At 43.3% G+C, this 19,518-nt stretch overlaps 1 protein-coding gene across 20 annotated transcripts in view; it reads right to left on the bottom strand.

Moving 5' to 3' along the window:
* NOL8 (nucleolar protein 8) overlaps window positions 1–19,518 on the bottom strand; it is a 1,066,580-nt gene that overhangs the window by 1,012,168 nt on the left and 34,894 nt on the right. For 4 of the 20 annotated variants that reach the window (XM_069643873.1, XM_069643876.1, XM_069643881.1 and 1 more), the window contains exons 4-5: window positions 18,887–19,074; window positions 15,348–17,856 (exon numbers count right to left, since the gene is read on the bottom strand). The exons of 7 other annotated variants lie outside the window; for them this stretch is intronic. The gene's annotated coding sequence lies outside the window, so the exon portion shown is untranslated. The remainder of the gene's footprint in view (window positions 1–15,347; window positions 17,857–18,886; window positions 19,075–19,518) is intronic. 9 more of the 20 variants (XM_069643877.1, XM_069643878.1, XM_069643883.1 and 6 more) reach the window with 3 other exon arrangements.

The following is a 19,518-nucleotide window of genomic DNA, read 5'->3' as shown; positions in this document are numbered from 1 at the left end:
CCTGCCATCCCGTCAGGAAATCTGGTGGAATGGCTGGGATACCTGCTCTACTTGCATCCTGTCTCTGCTGTGCCTGGTTGGGCGACAGCGCTCCCTTCCGTCTACACGCCAGGTTGGATTTGGGGTGTTTGGCGATCGTCTGAGATCTTTCAGGGCCCCCTGGTGGGAAAGGGGGCCCAGTTGAGGTGTTGAGATAGCTTGGTGTGTCTGCTGAAGAGATCCTACCGGCCACACCCGCTTCTGCCCAGACTGAAGGACCGCTCTGTGCTTGGCCGCTGGTGATTTGGGTGGGGAGAGGGGAACAGAGGGGCTAGGGGCTAAGCCTTCCATGGCCAGCTTTTATGGTGTGTTTGGGCGTATTGATTTCAGGTGCCGGCCCAGGACTTGGGATTGGCTTTGCACCTGTAATGATGGAGTAACTGTTGGTACGCTTCCATCCACAGGCGTGCTGTTCCGTCTTAGCACAGTGTGGTCTTTGCAGGGCACATACTGGAGCCCCGGTCCACCTTGGTGGATCCTGGGCTTCCGACAGGCCTCATGGAGCTCTGGGTTGGCTCTAGAGGCCTATAAAGGCAGCTAGCAGTCATTGCACCTTGATTGTGAAGAGGAAAAAAAAAAAAATAAAAACAGATTCCAAACCACGATGAGGCTCCGGCTTGAACGCTGGGGCGCGGTGCAGCATTAAGGAGCAGGTGTGGGTTGGTATATGCAATTTCTGGTGTGCTGCTGGGAGCTCGGCTGGAGGTTGTGTGGGGCTGTTGGTGCTGCTTCTGGGCTTTGGTCAATGTTTTCTGGCCTTGTGATGATTCTGAGACTTTTCCCACCACATCGCCTGTTAAGAAAAAGCAGGCCTTGTAGGTGTAGAAGAAGCCAGTGCAGTTACTCTCTGAGGGTAAGCTGGTCTGCATCTGCCAGAAGGCATATAGAGTGTAGGGGCATCGGAGTAAGGGTTCCAAAATCAAGCTGTCTTCTTCTGCCTCCTTGTCTTCCTCTGAGTCAGAGATAGTGAGTCAGAGGAGCCCAAAGAGAAGTATCTGGAAAAGGAGGCCCTTGCTGATGTTCTGGTTCAGGTGGCGGTGCCATGGGTTTCCAGCGAACGCAGGCAATTATGAAAGTGGTGTCCTTGACCTAGCCTGCCGCTAGACAGTTTAAGGACGAATACTCTTGGACTTCCTTTGCTGCCTGAAAGTAAAGAGGACATTCTGCTAGACTGGAAGAAGACAGAATGTTTCTGCACCTTGCTTTATGTTGAAATAGTATCTTTTGCAAAGGAAAGACCTTCCACATCTGCATACTCTCTATCTCGATACGATTCTGCCCAGCCTCCAGGAGGGCTCTTACAAACCTTATACGCAAACATCTTTGCATAAATCATATCAATCAAATCACAATTCCTCCCCTTTAAAACGCACATAATATTCAAACATTTCACATTTACCATTTTCCTACAAATCTCATTCCCTAATACCCCAAAAGTAAAATTCATCAAATAATCTGCTTTCTTTAACCCTTAACTGCCAGGCTATTATGCACGTCTATGAAAAGTGGACGAGCATACTCGTCCTTGGCACTTAAGGGGTTAAAATTGTGTTGTACTAATTAGAAGAGGAGTAGGACTACCTTTCAGGATAGGGTAACAAACATTTTCATCATTTAAGGAGTAATTTCATGCACAAGCCTACAAAATAATTCCTCCCTGGTTTCGAACAACGCAAAACATGAAATGGTCAGATGTTTGTTTCAAGTGGGTTACCACAAAAGCGACACATTGCACTTTCCCTTTGGCCTCGCAGAACAAACTTCACAAGTTAATATCAAATTAAAATCAAATTCTCAAACATTTCTCTAAAACGTCAGATAATTCACAAGGGTGCCCGTCTTAACTTGTAGTCATCACATGTCTTAATCCAGTCAAGAATTATCCTTTTCACATGTACCTGATTGGTCAACAAGGCTTCTAGAGACACGTCATACTTTTACATGATAAATTGGCAATTCTCTTTAAAGGAGCAAACAGGCTCTCCCCACAAACTCTCCATCTGACCTCCCATGAGGGCAGACAGCGTGTTTGGATCTCCTACAATTAGCTTGTGGTATAGCAATACAGCCTTCAGATGTACCAAGAATACAAACGAGTTCAAATCCAATTCTAATCGCAGGACGGTGTTGGGCACGTGTGATGGTAGGGACAGTGCTTTCCTTCATTTCAATCCCTCCAATATACCCAGCTCAAGTTTTTCATACGTGCATGTAACTTTTAGGCTGTATAATAACGAAGGGACAACTTTAGATGTATTACATTGGAAAAAAGTACTGTTGGTTCACAGTGTAGCCCTTGGTGCAGTTAAATACATTTTCTGCCTTTAGCCCACAGTGCAGTCTTCCTAATATGTTCCATTGGCCTAGTGAGCACAAATCCTAGATATTTCACAAGAGGAAAGACAGACAATTCGGATGTACCAATTTTCCACTTAAAATTGGCAGGTTTACGTTTCCTTCCCTTATAGCACAAGACACTAGACTTGTTCGGGTTCACTAGCAGGCTGTTTATTCTTACGTAGTCTTCAAAATGTGACAAAAGTGTCTGTAAGCCTATTGGTGCAGAAGGTTATCCGTGTAAGCCACCCAAAAATATTGTTCTCCATTATCATTTGTGGTACGAATGATGCGCGTCCAGAAACTCACCCAAGTCAGAGAGGTATACATTAAAGAGGCAGGGGGCCAATACGCGCCCCTGCCTCAAGCCTCCATCTGTTCTTATGGGATTGGTCAGATCTCCATTTCAGTTTAGCCTCACCTTTACCATGGTGTCACTATGAAATTGGATCAGAATGTCCAGAATGGATCTAGGAAGGCCCCACCTTGAATGTTTAGAACAGAGCCTTGATCTGTCCACTCTGACAAATGCCTGGCCCAGGTCAACATTCGCCAAATATATAGGGTTCTTCCCTTCCATAGTTTCCTGATCAATTAATGATTGGATTAGCAGGCCACTGGCATCTGTCCCAGTACCCCTCCTAAATCGCAACTGGAATTGAAATAATTGTTCTCTGGCCATGCTCCAGTCCTCTATACTCTTTAGGACACATCTAGCAAAACCTTTACTCTACATCCAGCAAAGCAATCGGCTGGAACTCGAGGGCTCTAAACGACTCCCTTCTTAAATATTTGGCCGATTATAGAGGTGTGCCACGTGGAGGTTATAGATTTTTTTTTTCAGAACATTGGGAAATAAGATATGCAACATCAAGGCCCATACTTCAGGATTTTGTTTTAATACCAAGTTGCACAGCCCATTTGGTCCTGAGGCACGAGCATTTGACCCAGATTGTATGACTGTGCTTGGATAGTCAATGGAGATGTCGACATCCCATCAATCACTAGACACCTCACTATTGGTTTAGGAATGCACTCCTTTAAAAAACTCTGTATAGTAGTTATTCCAAACTTCTTCAGGGATACGATTTACCATTTACATGTCCACCCTCCCATTTTTTTCTGTTGATGTTTCAGATGTTTTTTCCAGTTTTTTGTAAGACAGCTTCTAGCATCGGTAGGTACCTATGACTTTTCAGCCAATTTATATACAAGTGTTTTTTAATTAAAACATTTTTGTCTTTCTCACAGAGTAAACGTAAGCGTATGGCTCTGATTTTTCTACACATTTCTGTTTTTCTTATGTGGACCTCCTCTACATAAGTATGGGGGCGATTTGAGCATAGACAAGTGTTATGTTTCAGAGTGGACTTAGAAACCTTATCCATTATGAACATTGGGAAGTTCTCTACTCCCAAATTGTTTTTTTTTTCTTTTTTTTTTTTTAAAGTTAAGATAGTAGTTTGCCAGAAATCCCCAGAAATCATTTCAGTGATTCTGCACATACTTATGTTTCCTCTTTATGGTTTACCATTCAAAATCAACAAAACTAAAAATAAGGAAATAGGGCCTGCATATTGTGCCGTCGAGTCAGTGAGCAAATAATATGTGCGTCTTATAACGGGGCGAATAAACTGTGACCAAACCGTGGGGTTATTCATTTCCCACTTTGAATTAGTCCTGAAGAAAGAACTATGCAAACTTTGCTTTATTGCAGAGCTGTTCTTCTGCTGCGAGCATTGTTGATGGTGCAACAAGAGCTCCCGCGAATTCCCAGTCAGATTTGACCATAGCCCTTCCAGGCAACCTTCCAATGAACGCAGTTTGGAATGAGTTAAGGTACAAGCCTATTGTCTTAACAATTTGGGCTTAAAAAGAGGGTTATACTAAACGTTTTTAATGGGTTAATGGGTATGCCATACTTCAGATTTCCCCGTGATGTGTGGGGTAGGGACTGATTTTTGGCCGATTGGGTTAGGCCTCTCTCTTTCCCCCCATCTTTTGGTAAGCAACTATTAATTGTATGGCCCAGTCTCTTAAATGGGCTCCATGCTGACAATTGAGATTCTAAAGTGTGTGATGTACAGTGTTTAGGTTAACAATGGTAAATCTCAAATGAATGCAAATCCAAATAATGTATATTGACATATGAATGTAGGAGGGTTTCCAAAATATTTTTCACATTTTGTTTCTAAGATTGGGATGCACCCCTGTTGACCGAATTTGTATTGTCCTGATGATGGCTGGTCTATACAATCCAGGCAGACCATTATGGCCAAAACTTGAGTCGACATAGAAATCCCAATTGAATGCATCCCAAATTAATGTAACTGTTTGTCAGTACCTTCAAATGGAAAATCCTACATTGTATTTAAATTATATGTGATGCAGGCTTTCATGAAAGGGATAGTGCAATGTTTTTCTTTTTTTATTGCATTTTGCACTTGGTGTACTTTTTGACCCTCCATTGTCTTTTCAATGGTGTTACATATGTATGCAAGTAGTAGGAATTCTTGCTATGGTAGGATTGTTTTATGAGAGGTTAAAAGGGCCTTGCACTTTAGTATTGTGTTACTGGTCTTAAATTATTGGTGAATTGTGTATTAAAGTAATGAATTAAAAATGTATGGAGTAACATTAAATAAACATTTACTAACTAATTAGAAACACTTCTTTTTCGAGAAGATGTTCGCCCAATGAAATTTGTGTATAAAGCCAAGAGGTTTTTTTCCCCTTTGTGTTTAGAAATCCCCAATTAGCCTGGTAATGTTTTTGAGGTTTTTCATACTCCAACTAATTCCGTTCTTTTTCTGACTCAAGTAATATTTTTACAGGCTGTCATTTCCGGTAAATTAATCTCCATGTTGAGGTTTAAGACCACGACATTGTGGTCACTTGCCAAGTTGCTGCCAACTTCAAATAAGTCTACCTCACAGAGAAAACCTTCCAAAACCACCATGCAATCTATCCATGAGTAGGAATGGTCTCTATGCCATGTAGGCTTCGAGGAGAATCTCCCTGGGCCCGACCATTTAAAATGTGCAGGCCCCAACCTTTCCAAAGCGCCCTCTGTTGCCAAGTCAACACCTAGCACATCCTTAGAATTACTTGAAAACAACTTTCCCTTTATACCCACCTCATGCTTAATTTAATGTCGGTAACATAGCCCCCCAGAAGGACGTCCTCCATTTAGCCTAACGCATCCTGTTGATAAGTAAGGTAACTGTCCCCAAACTAGATCTTCCATCACGCAAGTTTCATGAAAACATACCATTGTATAGCTATAGACTCAGATCTTAGGTTAGCTTACCAAAGCCCCTAATGTTCCAAGTTGCCAAGGTAAGCTTTTGAGTGTTTAACACAGTCAAGTTCCCCCCTCATAACAGTGTTACCCGATGTCACCGGCTCGCTGTTTGCCACAGTCTGGGTAGATCATTTTATCCTCGCCCCTACCAACCCCCTCAGGTGGCACATTCATTCTCTCGCTGGAGCAATTTGTGAGCCCCAACTCATTTATCCCTGCAACATCCACAGAAGCAACATTAAAATCCATACTCTAAAGTGTTTCCCTTTCGGATAGGAACTGTTCAAATACAAGTTGTGAGTTGAAATGAATAATGTAGCAATTAGTGTCCTTTCTGTCCGGAAATTCAACACTGTCTAGGTCGACCATCGACATAGGCCTGAATTTAAGCAAAGTTCAAAATTTCAGCAAAAATTAGGAGAACATTACTTCTGTTCAAACACAGGGAATAATCTTAATTAAAATATGTAAGCATAAGTGGATGCCCTTTCATCCTGTTTTGACCAGTCTCCTACTTCCTACATGGAAGATTTCCCAAAACGTTACGGTGTATTTTTACTCAGTCATTGCCCTCCAAACTTTTGGCATTTCTCTGAATGCTAAAGGGCACCTTATTGTTATTTTGTCCCCAGATTTCTCCTCGGTTATACTGTTTTCCTCTGTTCGGAATGCTAAATTGTTGCGCAACGGACTGGCAAGATGGCTAGTCATTTATCTTGCCAGTCCGATGCTATTCCGGGGCTGGGGGTTTGGGGAGAGGGGATAAATACATTTTAATAAGTCACCCAAATTAACACCCACATTATTTCCCTCTTTATCATTCACGCCATTCTGTGAATTAAGAGGAACTAACGTGGGATTTTGCGAAGTAAAATTTCACTGCCTTAAGGATTCCGACTTTGACGCAACGTTTTCCCTGTATGTTTGGGGACCCACATTATTCATTAGGAAAGTTGCACCAATACAATCCCTGTGACCATTGTTAGCGTTGGTTCCCCAGGGACCATGACAACAGGGTTGTACTATAGTGATAACAGATGGGGCCCATCTCTCAATTCAGCATATATCTGTCTCTTTGGCGGTCCTGGTTTGACCCTGCCCAAGTTGTACAACTTCTTTCCCTCTTATATATGCACCCCAATTCATATCATTTGCTATTGCAGTACCGAAGTGCCCGAGTTTAACATTAGGGGCAATGTGTATCTGTTTAAAAAGGACCATTTAAGCCCAGGAGGTCTAAGCCTGTTTGCGTTTCCGTGCTTACCAAAATTTGGACATTCCCATCAATCCCTGTTTCAGTAGCAATAACTATAATTTGTTATAATATACGTATATATTACATCCTGATGTACAGGATCAGTTTGCGTTGCACAGGTAGTAGGTCTGTTTACTAAAATGAGCAATGGTTTGTAAGCATCATTAAAATGGCCTGAGTTAACAATATTACTCTCTGGCCAAGTATCCACCCCCCCTGTGTATCATGCGACCCATGTTTCCTACCCCTCAATGATTCCATTATTGTCTGTTTTTTGAAAAATTAATGGGGCAAAGTGTTGTTCTTTGACGTTCTCTGGTTCTTAGTTTTCATTGTTAAAACAGATACACCCCTGGGAGTTTCTTCCATCGTTAGCTTTTCCTGATTTTTGGGTGCGTCAAATCTGTTTGTTCCAGATTCTGCTCATTAACCAAATCAGATGGACAGGGTTCAGTAATAGTTTCTTCCTCAGAATCAATTACAATCAGGATCGGAGGTACGTTTTTGTTTTCATTTTCAACCTCATGGTTTTTCCATTAGCGGTACAAAGATTATTACCTTCCGAAAAACCATGAGGAATAGACAATTCTTCCATTTTTACATTACTATCAGCCAGCAGGAGTGTATGCTCCCTTACCTCATCCCATATATTATCATAAAGGGCCACAAAAGAACTCTGTACCATATTTAGGGCAGACAGGGTAGGCGAGGTTAGACAAATACGTTCGTCCACCTCTTTTAAAGTGTGGTCAATATTGTAAACCCCATTACGGGTATGGTCTTTTAGAGAATTTTTAAAATAAAAATCACCCACTAACCCATTTTATACGATGTTCATGGCCCTCATTACAACTCAGGCGTTAAGGGTTTAACAGCGCCGTCAGCGCCGTTAACCCTTAACGCCCGATTACAAGTGTCCATTTGCAGGTTGGTGTTTAACGCCTGCTTTTAGCATGCGTTAAAAATCCAACCCGCAAAGGGACTTTGGAGCTAATTACGGCACCGTAATTTACGGTGCCGTAATTAGCGCCTTCCCCATTCCCATTATGCCCTATGGGGGCAAAAAGGGGAATGGGGAAGGGCAAATGGTGAATTACCGCCCCACTCACCTTGGAATGGGGCGGTAATTCCGCCATCCACCATGGCGGAATCGTAAACTTAGCGGCATGGACCATGGTCCGCCAAGGTTGTAATGAGGGCCCATGAGTTCTATCTGTGCCTTGTAGAGAAGGGTCACATGTGAGCTGCATTACGGAGTTACCTTGGCACCTACCATTTTCAAAAGCTGCAGAGTCAATATCCTCAATTAAGCTAAAGGGGGTGTTGGGGGGGGGGGGGGGGGTGTGTGTGTGTGTGTGTGTGTGTGTGTGTGTGTGTGGGAAGAGGGTGGGGGAAGAGGGTGGGGGAAGAGGGTGGGGGAAGAGGGTCCAGGATGGCAACCTTTTTTAAACCAACTGATTTGCCCACTATATTTGAAACTTTAAAGTGGCGAACCCTGCAATGGGATGTGCAACAGGGTGAGGGGATGAACTATATCCATTAAACCGTTTTGGGGTCACTAGAACTCCCCTGCCACGTGTTGGCCGATCACCTGTGCGCAGGACCTCCTCATCATTGGTTACAACATCACTCAATGAACCATGTGTACAAGAACGCTCATCCCCCAAATGTTTAATCAGTTCTTGGACCATTTGGGCTTCTCTACCCGAGGGGCCCATTATGGCACAATCATGATCAAGACAATTACAGACTTTGCATAACCTCACCAAAGCCTCTTCATTGTTTGCAGAACCCACAGGAGTGTCTCTGGTGTAACTTTACAATCCCATTTGTAAGGTCATCATTTGTGCCTGGTTTTCGACCGATGCTACAAACCTTCGCATGGCCTAAAAAATCCTATGGATGTTGCGGGTCCGTTTACAAGTAAGTGGTTTAAGGATGAAGTCCCGGCTCAAAGGGCACCAGCCCCACAGTCACTGGTTGTACCAACAATGGCACGATCAACCGCAATCAGTACTTGAAAGAGGCCACTGTACCGGATAAATGAATCTGCAATGAGGCCCGTTGCTCCCGCAGCCTCACACGGATCACCAAAGACCCTTTGCTCCCCCTTCCAAGGAGGCTATTGTACAGAACAAAGTGGACAGAAATCAGACTCCGCTTTGAAAATCACCTATGAAGATCATATGGCCTTCCAGGCTACCACATACACCTCATACACAGCTGATACACTGCTGGAAAAAAACGTGGAGGAGAGGGATGATTGTGCACAGTTGTTACAAGCTATGCAGTCACATGGCTGCAGGTGCAACTTTGGGAGTTGAAGTGTCTGTGCGTAATCACTTGCACATTCGGACTGTCATTTTGATGGCCATAAGAAGGCTACTACGTGGAAGATTCCTTTTGAGGGGGTAGATGTCATTTGGGGTGTCCTGGGAGGAGAGGGTGTATTGGGTGTTTAATGCAGACAAATATGCTCACAAGCTCCGCAGGTGCTCGGCCACGAAGTCTTGGTCAGGGAAGTGTGGGAGGAATGGAAAGGTTTGTGTCAGATCCTCATCAAAATGGGGCTACAGGAAATCATTGAGCAGGAGTTAAACAAAGTTTCCCCAAAGGTCTGACAAAGCCTTTTTCTCCGGCTACCTCGCAGAAGTCTTGATGCCGGGTGTGTGGGAGCAAGACTCAGGTGGTTCTGGAATGTGTGGGTGGATGTTTCCTGCGACGCCTGGGTAAACCAGATTGCATTGCGAGGGTACAAGATTGAGTATGCCCCCTGCCCTCCTCTCTGGGGAGTGATTGCGACCACAGTCTCCAGGGGTGCGATCAGTTCCCTGGCCATGAGAGTTATGGACTTGGAAGAAAGGGGCGAATCAGGAGGTTCCCAAAAAAGAAGGGGGCACAGGGCTTCGACAACGCCATTTTTATTGTTTTGAAGCCAAATGACAAGTACCGGCTGGTGATGGACCTTAAAGAGGTTGAATGTTTTTGTGCAGATTCAGCGCTTCAAAATTGAGATGTTGCAGAGGATTATGCCACTGGTCGAGGTGTACGACTTTCTGGCATCCATGAACCTGCAGTATGCTTACTGTCATGGTCCCATCAGTAAGTCGCTAGTTTCGGCAATTCTTGATCGGTGCAGCATTTCCGGTTCTGGGTGCTCCCTTTTGGCCTCAAGCCTGTTCCCAGAGTGTTTACCCTGATGTTGCTGAACCTGGAAAAGACACACTTGCAGCCGACTCAGGACCGTCAAAACATAGGGGCTTGGTTTTGGATGACATTGGCGAGTGTTTCTACCGTTGGGTCTGGCAGTCTGCCTATAGTCTCTCGAGTTGCCAGCTATCACGGGAGTGGGTGAGGGCCTGACAAGTGCAGGCACATATGGCAGCTAGTGTATTTGTGATCAATGGGTGAGAGAGCACATGCGCCCGTTGGTGCTGGGGAGGATGGACAACACATTGGCAATTGCATGTGTGAATCGACAATGGGGGACACAGTCCCGGCAGCTGGAAGTGCAGGATTTCATGTTGGGCTGGTGAGTGGAACGCAGCCGGTCTATACAAGCAATTCATGTTACGGGTGTGTAACATCCACGCTAACAGGTTGAGCAGGATACTTCCTTCCGCCTACTGGGTGTTGCACCAGAGGGTGTTTTGCCTCATCTGCATGTGGTTTGTGCCTACCAGTACTGACCTTTTTGCCTCCCCTCAGGATGCTCAGCTCCCTGTTCATCTATGCCTTTCCACCTCTACCTCTGCTTCCAAAAGGTGAACATAAAAATCAGATGTACAAGGTTGGAGGTCATTGTAGTGGCAGCCGTGTGGTTGAAGCGGTCCCGGTATCCTCTACTGATCAAACTGGATGGTGGCCACTGTATGGTTTCTGCCGTCGCTGTGTCCTTTGCAGAATACCTGGGAATGCCCAGTGTTGGGTGGTTTGAAATTGAGAGACAGTGACTGTACAGGCAGCGGCTGACCCTCTAGCGGATGTTGGCCGGGCAAAGGTCCAACAGGCCTCCCACGCTTAAGGTTTATGATAAACATTGGAAGAACTTTACATCACTTGTGTGCAAGGAGTTCTGCGCAGGCTGTGGATTCCTCCATCCCCATGGTTCTACAATTCTTACAGGAATTGTGTGATATGGGCCTGGCTGTGTCCACTTTACTGTCTCAGTCCGCCAACATTCAGCCCTTTTGTGAGCTGTGGGTTCAGAGCACCGGTTCTGAACTGCTTGTGGCCCAGCTGCTTAAAGATGTCTTGCTTGCAGGGCTGGTCGTATATGCAGGCCCTGCAAGCACTGTGGCAACTTCCCCTGGTGTTAAGGGCATTGCAGGACTCACCTTTTGCGCTAGTGGAGTATATGACCTGAAATGTCTTATTTTGAAGTCTTTATTCCTAGTGGCTATTGTGTCTGCCCGCAGGGTGGAGGAGCGGGGGGGGGGGGCATTTGAAGTTTTCACCAAGTCTATGCCATTTTTATTCTCCAAACCCAGCCTCTGCAGGAGGAGGAGACCCTGGTCTAAAAGGATGACTTCAGAGACCATCCTGGAGTCATCTCATGATCATGGAACTACACTAGAAGTCATTCCCAGATCATCACGCTGTTAAAGTCATCAGCAAATAATTTGGGGGTGAGTTTAGGATGAATTAATGATTATGCTAACATCATCCCTATTTCAGAAAACTCTTTGTTCTGATAATTTTAGGATGACTTGGTGGTCACTTGAAGAGATTGCATGTTTGTCCCCGATGATTTGGGGATGATTCTGGGATGACCTGTTGATTACTTCAAGAGCATCGCCATGAAACATGTTTGTTCTTGACAATTTGGGTATGACTTACTGATTACTTCAGAGCATCAGAGTTTGTAGGGTGATTTGCAGACTAATACCAATGGGCATTCAGCTTTTGCTTAGTTAGACCTGTGCTGAATGATCCCCAATGTGGCAAGGGTAAAGTTTGAGACTATGTTGGGCCAAAGCGAGAAGCCAGAGGCCTAAACATAGCATACACCCACTGGGTGAGTTTCCTTTGCCATCCCAGTCAAAAGCAGGAACCCAGCACCCTCACGATCAATTTATTTCAGTGCTGACTGCACCAATATATGCCAGTATTTGCATATATTAATTCACACAGTATTTATGTTTGCTTTGCGCATAATGCCAGTAATACTATAAGAAAACATGGCACTGCCACACACTTATTTATTTAGCATGTATGTAGCGTGCCAAACCCGTGGGTGTCTGGGCGCTGGAAAACAGATAATGTGGTACATTCAACAATAAAAAAACTTAAGTTTGACATATATTATGATGGGCATATTTACAGGTATAAGATAATTTACAGATGGACCAAATAATCAATGATATTTACATGTGTAATATTATTCACATAAGTATTGTGCTGATGAAGTGAGAATAGAAGTGACAGTAAATGGGTGTGAAGCAACGAAGTCTATACATTGGAGGTGAGGCTTGTGTTGGCTTTGCCTTTGAAAATGTCTCATCACAAGAAAACATACCCAAACTGGCTGCACAATGCAGGTGAGTCTAGATGCGTAATGACGCTTATCACGTTTGCTTTACCCTTGTTGCCCAGTGGAAAGAAAAAAAAAAAAACACGCCACAGTAAGACATGGCTTGACTGGCACCCCTAAATGCCAGTCTAGACACAACATTTATCATGCTTGCTTTGTCATAGAATCCCACTAAAAATATATGTCATGCCACAGCAAAGAATGGCCAGACTGGGTGCTCCAAAATGGCAGTGCAGCCACATAAAAGCATATATCCTTTCTAAAAAAAATAATGTATAGCATTTTGTACTGGCATCTATGATGGACACCTGTTAAAAAAGTGCATTGTTACTGTGCTGCCCTCACCAGACAGAATCAGCTACCTGGCCCAACACACACACATTCTTTGACTCGAAATTAATTTGCTTATTCACACAAAGCATTCAAACACCCATTACATAAGTAATCTTCCTATACATTTTTTATCCCCTGTACCGGTTCCAAATAGGCACAGGGACATTTATTTTTCCCCCTGTGCTTTGAAAAGTGGACCTCTTTTGAAAATCGGGATTTATTTGAAAATGCCCAGAAGCCCCATTCAACCCCCTGCATTGCACAGTTGTGCATTTGGTGAGAAAAGAGCACCTCAATGTGCACAACTATGATGCACACATTTAAAATGTCCTTTTTGCACGGTTCACCACCTTTTTAGCGCACGTGAAGCGAATGAGCATCCCATCATTTGCATCGAACACGTTTTGAAAATGGTGGCACAATGGTTTATCCCTACTGATCACTTCTTTATGCTGTACGTCCATTTCAGGGAGTGTGCTGCGAGATGTCAGAGGGGAATTAGGAATGGGAAAGAGCAGGGCTTAAAGTGGGCCGAGGCTAGCCAGGGCCAGGCCCCGGCAGTCTCCAAAATGTGGAGCTGAGCTGGGCCCCACCCCCCGGTCCCAACACAACATTGGCGGAACGCATTATCCCATCGCGAAAGCAGCCGCGACAAGAGGTGCGCCCGCCATTAAGCCAGGCAAGCGGACAGAAGTGCCAGCCAGCGGCAGCAACGCTGAGACTGTCTGGCACTTCTGTCAGTCACCGTAAATTCCTCTGGTGACCCCTCGCACAAGGGGTCACCAGAGAAAGTTACTGTCCCTTTGTTTCCCCACCCCCTCCCCAGGTCGCCGAGGCATCTGACGCTCGGCGAACCTGGGGACTCAGTGCCATATTTCTATGTTTATAAAAGATGGTTTGAAAAGTACACAATTCAAGTCAAAGCTTTATAAAATATGGATTGAATTGGGTACTTTCCAAGCCATCTTTTATAAACGGACATTTAAAAAAAAAAAGATGGCTTGAAAAGTACCAAAAACCATAAGGTACGCACACAAATATAAGCATTTATATATTTATGTGCATACCTTACTATGGTTTGTTTACTTTTCAAGCCATCTTTTACAAACATAGAAATATGTAACATTTCTATGTTTATAAGGGTGTGCAGTCATAATGTCGACATCAATAATGTCGACAGTCAAAATGTCGACAAATTAATGTCGAAAATCAATAATGTCGACATACAAAAATGTCGACATTTTACATTAATGTCGACATTTTTTCGAAATGTTGTATAAATAAATAAATATATATTTATTGTGTTGTATGTGTTGAGTATGAGGGGTGGGGGGTGGCAGGGGGTATTGGGTGAGAGGGGTTGGGGGGGACATCCCCATAGTAAATGATATTCTTTTTATTTATTTGTTTATTTATTTATTGAATAATAAATAAATAAATAAATATATAATTACTATGTGTTGGGAATGAGGGTGAGAGGGTGGTTGGGGGGGGTGTGGGGGGTGTCAGGGGGGTGTTGGGTGAGGGGGGGTTGGGGGGGGACCCCCCCCCATAGTAAATTAGACTCTTTTTGGTTATTTATTTATTGAAAAAATAAATAAATAAATAAAATAATTAGATTGTGTTGAGTATGAGGGGTGAGAGGGTGGTTAGGGGGTGTGGTGGGGTGGCAGGGGGGTGTTGGGTGAGGGGGGGTTGGGGGGGGGGGGACCCCCCCATAGTAAATGATACTTTTTGTTGGTTATTTATTGAAAAAATAAATAAATATATAAATAATTAGAATGTGTTGCATATGAGGGGTGGGAGGGTGGTGGTGTGGGGTGTGGGGGGGGTTGCAGGAGGGTGTTGGGTGAGGTGTTGATAGTGTTAAGGGTTTATAGTCATATTGTCGAAAAAAAAATGTCGACATTTTTTTTTTCGACATTATGACTTTTTACATTAAAAGTATAGAATGTCGACATTATTATTTTCGACATTATTTTTTCGACATTTTTGTCTGTCGACATTTTTTTGTCGACATTATGACTATAAACCGTTTATAAGATGGCTTGCATAGTAAACAAACCATAGTAAGCCATGCATACACATATATAAATGCTTGGATGCATTTATATATTTGTTTGCACAACTTACTATGGTTTGTGTACTTTTTTAGGCCACGCCCATCCCGCAAGCAAGGGCCCCAAATGAGCTCCCCACCCCTCGATTTCTTTCCCCACTTTTTGGAACGGGTGCATGGGGTTTTACTGCTCCTGTAGTCATTAACTACAGAATTGCTCATGAGCAGGTATTGTGTTAAATACCATTATACATAGAAGGGCAATTAGATCCAGAGAAAGTGATCTGCACCCATTAGCCTTGGGGAATCATTACTTCAGAGAAGGCAGTGGAACTGGAGACAGCAGCACGTTGGCGCAGGTATTATTACTATATAGTCGCACCAAACCACGGTCTGTAGTAGCTGCACAGCAGTTACTGCGTTTGAGCAATCCAAAGCCTGAAATGCATATGCAATTCATCACAAGAGCATGGTCGCATGCACTCACCTAATGCTGCCTGGAAACTGGTAAAGGGAAGTCTTATCCTTATGTTGCTTTCAATACTGAACAAGACAAAGAGAGAGATGCTGGGGGCGACTAAGCTTAACCGAGAAAAACACGCTATTGACACATTTCTGATGGGCAGTTCTAACATGCTGGTGGCGAGAGACTAGTTCCTAGAGGAACGGACCTATGAACGTGAAGTCATCACATGACCTAACGTGGGTCTTACAGTACTTTATATTTGCCTCACCGGCACGTCCAGTTGACTGCTAGGCAGCCCGAGATAAGCATCCTGACTGACAGCTGTTGTACGCGCATGTGGGCATTCACCGGCGATCGAAAATGGTCACAGCTAGGGTCCTGCGAATTTTCCTGATATTAGTTATGAGCCGTGTTCCATTTCATGTTTTGTGGGCTGTCACTAAACGGGCAAATGAGATTATGAACACAGGATTTATGTAGGATGGCCAGATTTAAAAAGTAAAAAAAAACGCAACAGGGCCACTAACATAAAAGTAGGACTAACTATTGAAAGTGCCTGTCAATACACTACACTTCAGTAGGAAGGAGGTGGTTTAAGATTTACTGATTATTTAAACACATTATAATTCATTTATCACAAACTAACACTATGTTAAGTTGTAAAATGCATACATGCCAACCCTCCCGATTTGGGCGGGAGACTCCAGATTTTTTTAGTGAAAAATACTGCTATTTTTCACGTTCTGCCGCCTAAAATCATTATTTCTCCAATGCATTCCTATGGGGAAATTGTCTCCCGATTTCTCTGTAGAAATCTCCTTCCCACGCGTGTCAGAATGTTGGCATGTATGAAAAAAAAGCATTTCTTCTGTGCAAGAGTGTTCACATTCATGCCTGCCAGCCATAAAGACCTACTACAAAAAACTGGTACCACTGCAATTTCCAATCGGAACATAATATTGAGAAAGGTGGACAGAGCACCACCCAAGTCAAAATGGAAGATCTTCCTGGAATCATTCTCGAGTCATCAGGTGACTCCATCCTAGAGTCATCCATGGCTAGTTCAGGGAGATCATCCAAAACCACCCTTAAGTATGTGTATGGGCTGAAATATTCAAGTGAGATGACTCTAAGTTATCACAGAAACTACTCCAAGAGGAGTTCTGATTACTTCCAGTAATGATCGTGTATTACTCCAGGATGACCCCCCCATGAGCACTTCAGGATAGGTGGGGGATTACTCCAGGAGGACCTGTGACAACTTTAGGATGGGTTTGAAATTGTGAACGATTATTGCAGACAACTTCAGGAGGATGTTGCTTTCAAACGCTTTAGGAAAAGGGTTTTGATTCCTTGTGTGTAAGATGGGTGGTATTACTATAGGCTTAGACTTGTGGATAGTGTACTAGAAAATATGGAATTTGCAGCCGTTACTTGCCATCTTTGCTAGAGCACTCAAATGTCATTAACCAAGGTTTGCCGCTTTAGTATACAAAACTACAAATCCACCCCACATCACAAACCAACCTCTAAACTCCCTCATTTCATATCCCACACTCTAGCTAACATGGCATCACACCCAATAAACTCCCACAATTACAAATCATTGCACTAAAATAAACACTTGCAGTGACCTAAACAGAAGGTCTACCTGCATGACAAGACTGTCGATCACTCCACCCAATATCACTATGAGCAGCTAGCAATTAGTTCGACCATTCACCACACCCAAGAAAATATTAGCTGACCCCCAAATCCAATAGCACAAAAACATGTACCATTTACAAGTTGGCACCAACCTACAAATTCACCAGATCAACTATAATAGTTCTACACACAAGATCACTTGCATCTTCAGTTTCACAGAGCAGCATGTGAGCTACAATTACATTGTAGATTAGTAGCAGTGGCTGACGTAGCAACCAAACTCGGTTGTGGGGATGTTTCAATTCCATGGTTTGTTTTTTTTTTAAACCGTGATCTGAAAGATTGCACAGGTGTGTGGTAACGTGTAGGTGTCACTTCATGGTCCAAAGAGGCATGACCGTCATACTGTAACAAGAACACACTGTTAAGAAGACGTGGTGATAAGAGTTGAGCTTGTCAAATTAGATCTGTCTGACAAAATATTTGTAGCAGACTATCGACGGGTTACTTTATAATTTTGCAGTTGTTGCACAGCTACATCTCTGGGAACTGCAACATTACACAGACATCTGCCGATTTAATGCTGTCCATCAATTGTCCAGGTGACGTAATAGGCAGGTTCTGAGGAAGGAATGAAGAACACTAGCCATCCCTGCCAAAAAGGTTTTCCAGCTTTTGTGAACAGCCATCCATATATTTTGGAATAGTCAGTTTTTAACCATCAGCTTTTACAATATAATTCTCTTGTTTTTTTCACTGCATCTTCTCTTTCCAGATTCCACCAGTAGCTGCTTTTTCTCCTCTACCTTTCTTTCTAAATGTCTCAATTATAGCTTTTCGTTATTTCATCAAATGTTTCCTTTGTCTTAATACTGTTTCTTGGCTGCGGGTATGAAAAAGGCAAGTTGAAACTTCATAACGTGACTACCAATACAACAAACATTTTGCCTGAGCTGTACACTCGGGCGACTCCCCTTAAGCGTGACCCTATCCGTCCCCTTTGAGTTTTGCTTATTCTTGCTCTCCTTCGCGCTTTCCCTCCCTGCCCATGCAGCTACCCACAACTCAGTGTAGCTGCACACAACAATGTGTATGGGTACATACCGTTGAGAGTGCGCTGTGACCACTATAATTTATAAATAGTGGTGAGCTGCATCACCAATTCCACAAGGTCTACACATAAAGACCTTGAATGAATAGGACAGAAAATGGATTGGTGTTTGCGAATCACGCTCTACCTTGGACATCCTAGATTAGTTCCCCAACCCGTGGACTACATTTTCAGGATTGCATCTAAGGTGTAAAATAAATTAGAAAAAATAAAGATAGTTTAGGAATTTCGATTTGGGAACAAATCCAGGATGTCCAAACACCACTAAAGACTTTTAGCACAACGTGCCAGCCATTGACAGGTCTCTCGGGACTCAACCCTTTAATCATCAAGTACTATCAGAAAATTGTTTCAAGATATTTTCACAATCAACTTAAATTTCAAGGCCTTGAAGACGGCTAAGGTCGAAACATGTGTCGGCTGACTTTATGGGAATAAATTCACCTACAGATGAATACCCTGATCATTTACTTTCATTCTAAAAGACTGTATACCTAACTTTAAGGAGGTAGAGTGTGATTCGCCAATAGCAATCCATTCTCTGTCCTAGCTGCACACATACTCTGACCTGGACTACGGTCCCCGAGGGCGTTCAACCCATAGCGCTTACCCAATAACATAAGAGAAATCAGTAGACCATCTATAGTTACTCTAGAGGAAAGAAATGCTGTAAATGAGGTGGGCATTGTGTAGCATTCATCTGTGTGAAAAAGGGAACGACTCCACATAGGGGCGTCATATGTACCCTCCTCCCCCAAACATCAAATAGATTAACAAAAAAAAAAAAAAACACATTGCTTACCTAACTAGAAAAGCATGACTCCTTGAAATCCTTTTCTTCACGTATTTCTCTTCTACTTTCATCGATACCCTCTATCAGCAATTTCCAATTAACTTCACCAGGAATTGCAAAGGCTCAAATTCCCCATCCTTTCAAATGCAAAGAGAATGGTCTGAATCAAAGAGTGCCATGATGATTTGAGTTATTGTCTAAAAGAAGAAATAAAATATGTAAATGTATTATGTGCCAAGTATTTGTGAACCAGGTCTGTACCCAAAACCATTAATTTATAGTGGGTTTGCTATGCATGTTCCTGCCTGATGTGTCCCGATTTACGAGTGAAGCGTCTCTTGTTGCTTGGTTAACTTCCTCCAAGACTTCCACCCATTGTGGCTTTAACTAGTTGCATCTGTTCGCAAATTTAGAGGTGTGTGTTCTGGAGAGGCAATACGTTCTTAACTGCCGAGCTCTTGTACCTAAAATGCTGCAGTAATTTTGTGTGTGTCCTTTAAAAGACAAACACATGTTTCAGTTTCTTAAATGGAAATAACCATAGAGAGCCCCACCTTGCAGACAGCACCATGTACAGGAAATAGGAGGATATGCAGTGACAGAACCCATGACCAAAGTGATCTTTACTGGGGGAACAAAAA

This window comes from Ambystoma mexicanum, chromosome 2p (genome assembly GCF_040938575.1).
Source record: "Ambystoma mexicanum isolate Mex_15411 chromosome 2p, UKY_AmexF1_1, whole genome shotgun sequence".
NCBI lineage: Eukaryota > Metazoa > Chordata > Amphibia > Caudata > Ambystomatidae > Ambystoma > Ambystoma mexicanum.
Note: the sequence above shows the minus strand (reverse complement) of the source record. Positions and strands in the feature narration are given on the sequence as shown.